Source organism: Pundamilia nyererei, unplaced genomic scaffold (assembly GCF_000239375.1).
Source record: "Pundamilia nyererei isolate P.nyererei 1_Seehausen unplaced genomic scaffold, PunNye1.0 scaffold00526, whole genome shotgun sequence".
Lineage (NCBI taxonomy): Eukaryota > Metazoa > Chordata > Actinopteri > Cichliformes > Cichlidae > Pundamilia > Pundamilia nyererei.
Window position 1 is genome coordinate 172,608 of NW_005187927.1, and position 7,915 is coordinate 180,522.

The window sequence follows — 7,915 nt, forward strand, 5'->3', positions numbered from 1 at the left end:
TTATTTTCTGTACAGCACTTTGTTCCTGTGCTGGGTATTTTAAAGTGATTTATAAATAAAATTGGATTGGATTGGAATGATCATAATGATGAATGATGGTTATCAATGCCTGGCTGCTGCCTGTGTCTTCAGTGTATTTGCTGTGGAGGTAATGAGTGTTATTTACTTTTCACAGATCTTCACTCATATATCAGGTTTTATTAATCTTACCTGGCTCCACTGACATCTACTCCCACCATTAGCTGCCCATTCAGTGACAGCAGTTCATCTCTCAGTTTGATCCCACCACAACGAGCTGCTGGGCTCCTCTTCCTCACCTCCGTCACCCAGATGCAGCCCACATCCATGATGGGGCTCTGATCCCTCCTGCTCCTCGGGCCTCCCTTCTTTCTTCCCTTTGGGTCTCCAAAAATAGGGATGTTTCCAAAGCTAAGGCCGAAGTCCGCAGCATCCCCCTCATCCTTACTGAGGGAAACCGTATGAAGCTCAACATCTAACGCCTCACTGTATGAGGCCCGGCTGGCTGATGGAGCTGTGTCCCCCTCCATGAAGTTGAAATGAATGTACTCCACCAACTTCTGAATAGCAGCCAGACAGAGGGACGTGTCCTCCACATGTCCTCCGCCACTAACAGTGCTGCACACACTCTCCCCATCCCCGTTCTGGTAGGAGTCAGGATCCAGCCGCTGCAGAGAGAAGAAGAGTCACCAATCAGGAAACAGACGTTAGTTTTCAACAAATACACATTAATTCTGTTCCTCACAGGCCACTTTTAATTTTTCTTTCTTTCTTTTTTAATCTTGTCCTGTCAGCAGCTTCAGAACTGTGATGTGAATGCACGGAGCACGCTTTGCTCCTGCAAGAACAGCTATACAGTATCTCGATCAGGGGTGTCAAACTCGCGGCCCGCGGGCCACTTGCGGCCCGTACACTGATGTGGAGAAACATAATGCAGTTTGTCTTTGAAGTGACTGTTTGTTAGGGAGGAAAATCAAAAGCACAACATGACTGACTATGAAGACGACACGAGCAGAGAGCACAAACCTGCTGAGGCTGTCGGTGACAGTCGCACACTGTGTGCACTTATTTATTCTGTTCTATACAAACACAACGTGCGCGCACACAGAGGACCAGTGTGTTTGGAAGGCTTCAGCTAAGTTTGCAGTTTTGTCTGATACAAGATCTGAAATTTAAAAAACAAACGAAACATTTTAGGAAATATTTGTTTGTTTGTTTTGTTCTAGCTGAACACTAACGTGTGAGACGACAGCGCCAGCAGCGGCTCTCCGCTCGTTTCAGTTTGACCCCCTGATCTACTGGCTCCTCTTGTTTATGGGAATCCTTTATCTGTTTGTTTATTCATTTCTGTTGGTCTTATTTCAAATATTACATTGAATGTGCTAGTATGTGCTAGCATGTGCTATCACCAACAGCTTCACTGTAACAGACAAAAACAAACAGCAGCTGGGAGAGACACACGACTCAACAGTCCTCTGATGGTGTGCACTGAAGTGGAGGGCATGCTCACGTAGGAGCACGTCATGAAGTCTCACTCCACCTTTTGGTAGAAAAAGACGTTGGTTTTGTTTTTTTTACACCAAATGAAAGCAGATGTTGCTTCTAGAAGCAACCGTACGGAGCCGTGCGTCCTCCTGGGATCAAACCAGGGATCTTTCACTTGGTAGGTGAAACTACAAAACCATCAAACTTTGTTCAGTAAAAATGGAAAAAACGACACTTGTGCAGCCAGAACAAAGCGCACAATGTTGAGTTGTCTGGGCATTAATGAGGTTGTGGTGGGAAATGTGTCATCGTTAGTCTTGTTTGTTTGTAATGTGGACACACTGTTGTTTTTCTGTCAGTGCGACTGTTGCTGTGATTCGGTGCTGTATAAATCAAACTGAATTCATCTGAATGACATTTTAATAATTAAATGAATTGTGCATGTTTTACTCCCCGTGAGTGTTTGTCTCCGAGCTCTCCGATTGCTCTGCCCAGCCCAGGGTCACCACAGAGCAGTGAACGACTTTTCTGTGTATCGTTGTCTTTCCCTCATCTGCTGTCAGGCCATGTCTTTAACAGGTTTGCATCCTGCCTGTCTGACTTCTTGGTGTGATGCATGTCCTCCCACTCAGAGGTTGGGATTTAAGGTGGAATCAGGTAACATCAATGAGAGCATACAGCATTATCTGATGTGGAGAGACTGGTCAGTACCGTGTAACCAGAGGAGCTGTCCTGACTTAGATCATCATCCTGCTGTGACCTCGTGCTGTGAGCCCCACGCCAATCCTCCAGCAGTGACAGAATGCTTATGGCGTTGTCCTGAGTGATAGGCATCCTGGCATCTCCCCTTGTCCTTCACCAGGCGCCACTCTGATGCTTCCAATGATCAGTGTAGGAGCAGGAACCAGTCTGGGACGGCTGCCCCGAACCCATCTCTGAGAGAGAGCAGTGCAGAGACAGTGTGGCGGAGATGTGAACCAGGGTGGATGTCATCACTGACAGGACACGTCTGGTGTGGGTCTGCAGCACGAGACAGAAACAGTGTGATACAGACTTTAATACACACACAGATAATGTTTGTTTTTCCTGAGTCATCGAGCTCGTCAGTCATTCCTGCCGCACACGTCTGTGCTCTCTGATGCTTCACATAGTAACAGTGCAGCAAGCAGAGCCTGGAGGGTAAAGAGTTTTACGATGTACAGCACCAACCAATCAAAAAGCACTGTGCACGATCATTTCCAAAGTACATATAAAATAAATAGCTCAACGTAATGCTAGCCTACTGCTGTTCAGGCTTCAGTGCAGCTATGCCATGTTGGTGGCTGTTATAGAACCGTTTATATTGAGCAGCTAAACAGGAAGAGGTCTGCTCCACGTCATCACAACTGAAGCGTAACAAAACAAAAGAGCCGCGCTGCGTACAGAGGCAGAGGAACAGTTACTAGGACTAATAGCACTACACGCTGAAAACAACCTGGTCTTTGTGACTGCGACACAGGAACCTGCTGACTTCATCGTCTCACAGAAAGAGTTTGTAGAATAAAGAGCAGCGATACGACAGGCTGTGTGTATTTATAGTTCGGATTGAAACTGTGCAGAGAATTCAGATTTTCACCGTGTTATGTGGGACATTCAAATCTTATGACTGAAGACTGAGTCTTGATGCTGTTAGCGAAGCAGTCAGATGCAGGATATGCACGAGATCAACAGCAATGAAATGATTGTGATATTTCACACACAGTGACCTGGGTGATCAAACTGACCTCAGCTCAGCCAGCAGGATCTTCAGGGGCCCGTTCACAACAAGCTGCTCCCGAGGACTCTGGGCTGACACTGCATGTGCACACTTAGAGCTAAGCGTAGCCACATTTGTGGCAGATATAGACAAAAACGCAGGCTACCATGAGACCACGCTGTAATGACTATGTAGAGCCTGGGCTTCAAATAAACTGCTGGGCTTTGTGGCACCATCTGCGTCTGCTATTCCTGTACACACAAACAGTGCCTGCCCTGTCCTGGCCTGAGCTGAACCGTGGGCTGGAACAACTACTTTAAACGTCCCGGGGTGAGGGTACAGTACAGGGTGTATGCTCTGAGGAGACAAACTGCAGTTACAGTCTTGGACTCCTCACTGACTGACAGAAAGCCAAAAACCATACAGGATGGGTTTCATTTGCTTTTGCACTTCAACAAACAGATGACATTTTCACTTGTTCAATAAAGGACAAAGATAAGTGATGGAGTTTAAGACTCAGTTAACAAATGACAAACAAATGCATTAGTTCCTTTGTCAGATCATCACAGACTTACCAGCTCTGCTTCCAGCAAGTGCAGAAACGTAGCAGCTCCTGGGCATTCACAGGATCCTTCAGTGCATCCAGCGTATGTGAGCACAGGAAGCCTGAAAACAAACGCAGCTGTATCTATTTGTGCTGACATCACATCTGCATTTGTCTACAATAAGCCCGTGTGATAGGCTAAGAAGGGTTTGTAATCTCCAGACTGAAGTTTGAGAGGAGAACAGGATCATCTGCTGACACACTTCAGCTCAATAACAACAGCATTAACATGACATTTCCAGTAATGACCTAAATCCTCCTAAATGGAGCACTCCCCCCCCCATAATCTCTGGCTCAGTGCTCCACACACGTAGCAGGACGATGCTGCCCATCTACAGGACTGCTGGCTCAGCACCCACAGTCAAACTGGTGAAGCTGACTCCACATCAGGCCTGTTGCACACATGTCAGTGATCATTAGACATGATAAAGGAAGCAGCTGGTGATGATGACCTCATAGAAGGAGCCTCAGCTCTACATGAAGCACACTCAGAGCTGTGGGAACATTCAGCTCACAGAAACATCTCTGTGGGTGTGGAGGTGTGTGCTGATGACAGCGCTTACTCGTTGTGTACTTGGGAAAGTCACACGTTGTTCTCACTGCACTGTATGTTTCATTAATCCTTAGAGACATCGGTCAGCCATCTTGGTAATGCCAATGGGCATCTATATATCAGCTTAGCAGGCCCATCCCATCTAATGAATGAGAAAGAGCCATGACAGTAATGTCACTGGTACATAAATGATAAGAGCTGCTTATAAAGTTAAAACTATGTCTCTCCCAGACGCTTCAGTTCTACTCTCCATCAGCTGGGAGCTCTACCAGTGTGAGTGTCACACAGCTGAAGACTCTTTGGTACCTGGTCTGGTTCTTATATAACACTTTTCTACTCTCTCACAGCACTTTGTACAGCTAGCACACACTCTCACACTATGATGGCTGCATCAGGAGCAGCTTGGGCTTCAGGGATCAAACCACCAGCCTTCCTGCTTGCAGATGACCTCCTCTGCCTCCCGAGCCACCCCGCTGGGTTACACAAAGCTGCACTTCTGTCGTTGCAGTATTTTCCTACAGATTTCTGTTCAGTTTATTCCTCTTTCATTTCTTAGCTAACCTACAACAAATATCTACTGTGGAATATTTTTAATTTCTAGAGGTTTGTGCATCGTCACAGTTCTATGACTGTGGGTGCTGTGATACGACCACAGTCTCATATCCTGATATATGATATTTCTCCTCCCGATAACCACATAGATCACAAAATAGTGCATCTTCTGTCAGTTCTGTGAATCTCAGCAGCTCGACCTGTGTGAATGTTTCAGCTGGGAGTCAATGCATGACACTGTAACGGCCGCCATTTTCTTTGTATTTCTTACACGGCGTGCTGCGGGGAAAAGCCTGTTCTAATGTTTGAGGTTTATTTGGAGCACCTGGTGGCTCGTTTTGCCTCTCGTCTGTAAACTCTCTCCACGCTCTGTCACGTGACTCTTGCGTAGGTGGTAGAGGTTTGTCATGTTTGAGTGGGGGTGGGGCCACTTTGTGCAGGTTCAGGTCTGTGTCAGACGTTTCATAACCAAACCATGTCCATGCTACAGAGGCAGCCCCTCGTTTAGGAGTAAGGTCCTGGATGTGTTTGGACCGGTCCTTCTGTTTGGAGCTAACTGGTTCTGCCTCGTCTTCACTGGTCATGCTGGGATCCTCTGTGCCTGCATCCACGTGTCGACCATCCAAACCATGAAAACATTGCTGTAAGCAGTTTATTTTGTGACACCACGAAAAAGTATAATTTGATCGTCATCTCACACGGCCCCAGGCAGAAACACTCCATACCTCACAATAGATACAGCATGAGGATATTCAGAGTAAGCTAGAAGCAGCTTGAAGTGACTGTTGTTGTGAACTGGTGCCATAGAAAGAAAACTGAACTGAAACCAAGTCTGGGATCATTCTTTGAATTTGACAGTTCTTTTCTAAGCTACAGGCGGTTACACTAAGACTTGGATGGATCAATAAGCTACTTTCTAATTAAACTGCTGAGAACATTTACAGAACAGCTGATATTATTCTTCATTTGAGTCTCCAGTGAGATACCCACAGTGGGGTTCAGAGGAGAAGTCTGAAATGTGCTCATTAATGGAGTCGAGCTGAGCTCAGTATTATTCAGACTGTTGGTTGAAGCATTCTTTCTGTCCATCTATAGTTTGGCAACAGGGATTAGTTGGTTCTGTGTTCCAGGCTGACCTACATGCTTCACCCACCCCCACAGCCCACTCTTCGTCCAGGCACCATATGGCCAAAGATTAGAAACAGCCTCATTTCAGTGGATCTAAAGTGCCACATTGTTACAGACTACAGGACAAACCCACAGTATCACTGTAATCTGGAGCACACGCAGCTATGACACTATGGCAGGTCTCTGACTGTCTTCCAGGATACCCATAATTCAGTGCTGCTCTGTGTGGTCTGCCAGTTCAGTTTCTTCATCGGGCACTTCACTCATATATTAAATAGTCTGTGCACACATGGACCTGAAGTTTGAATTAGATGAAAAACATAGTTTTTCTTCTGGATTTAACTTCTCTGTTGTTCTCCACTACTGTTATATTGTTGGAAGTGCCATATTAAAATAAACAGAGGCCAGAGGTCGCAGCGGCAGCAGTCCACACATCCTAGGCCACCTCCTGCACCTGGGAACCAAGGCGTTCCCAAACCAGCGGCGAGACATCATCTCCCATGCTCAGAACACCTCAGCTCAGAGGCACCAGGAGATGAACCACCTTAACTGGCTTCTTTAATGAGGAGCAGCTCTACTCTGAGCTCCTCCTGAAGTTCTTCAACCTACCTCTAAGGGAGACCCAGCAACAACAGCAGTCACCTCAAGGTGATTTATACTGTAAGGTAGACCCTACAAAAACCCCAACAACCATATGGCCTCCTATGAGCAAGCCACCCACTACCCAGTGGCCATACGTGATGGTAGGAACACAGCAAGTAAATTTACAGGTTCCTTCTTCACGTTCTTCAGTAGGCTGGTAGAACATCTGCATCACTGCAGGTGCTAACAAGACCCCAAGATACTTAAACTCCACTGAAGGCAGCGGCTTGTCCATGCACAGAATGGCCACAGCATAGATGAGGCCTCTGCTCCCCCCAAACCCAAGCAGCCACAGGAAACAATCACTGCATGTCGCTTATTCACAGACTAGTGAGGAGGAAGCAACACAACACAAGTGTCAACACTTCAGGGTGAGCCGAGGCCAAAATAATCAACACAACAAAGCTGACCTCTGACGCCCACACACGGAGAAAAGAACCACGACACAGTCCCAGCTGCTTGTCCTATTCAACGGCAGGAGAAAACTATTCATTGCGAGTGACGGCTGCTCACCCCTACCCACTCCACTTCCTCCACTGTGACACAGCACCTCAGCCGGCTTTATGGGAAGCGTGTGAACCTCTCAGCGCTCCAGGCAGGCTGGTCCTTCAGCCAATAGTCGATATATTCGTCCAATCACCCAACCTTAGTGTAGCTTCCCCTGGGTATAACTAGTGTTATGGGGTCTGGTCATTAAAGTCGACTGTGTAAGACAGTCTATCAGCCTCTTCATGTAAACACTTCCTGGGTCTCGTTTCAGGAGCTTGTAAGTATTTTTCTCACTGCGCAGTGACAAAATGTTCTCATGACAGTCTTTCTGGTTTAAACTGTGCATCTACCCTTGTCTGCTGGAAGGATGATGATGTTGTTGTCATTATTAATTGATGTGAGTGCCTTCCTCTCCTCCATGCTGATGTTGGATGCTGGGGGCTTTGCATTGCTGAGACAGGCCCACGTTTGTCTCTGCGTCACAGCAACGTTCAGCCCTTTGGCGAGGATGTTTTTCTCTGCTTGGCTGAGCTGTCTGCCAGATGCATTTTTCACCCACTTGTCCACATCCTCGGTGTGGCATCCTTATCCTTTCTGCTCACTGAGGACACTCAATGAGTGTTTCAATGCACAACAAGTAGGTCAAACTTCCTTTGCTGCCTGGTCTTAGAGTTTTCATGCTGTGCACGACGAGCCCTCTCAGAGAATT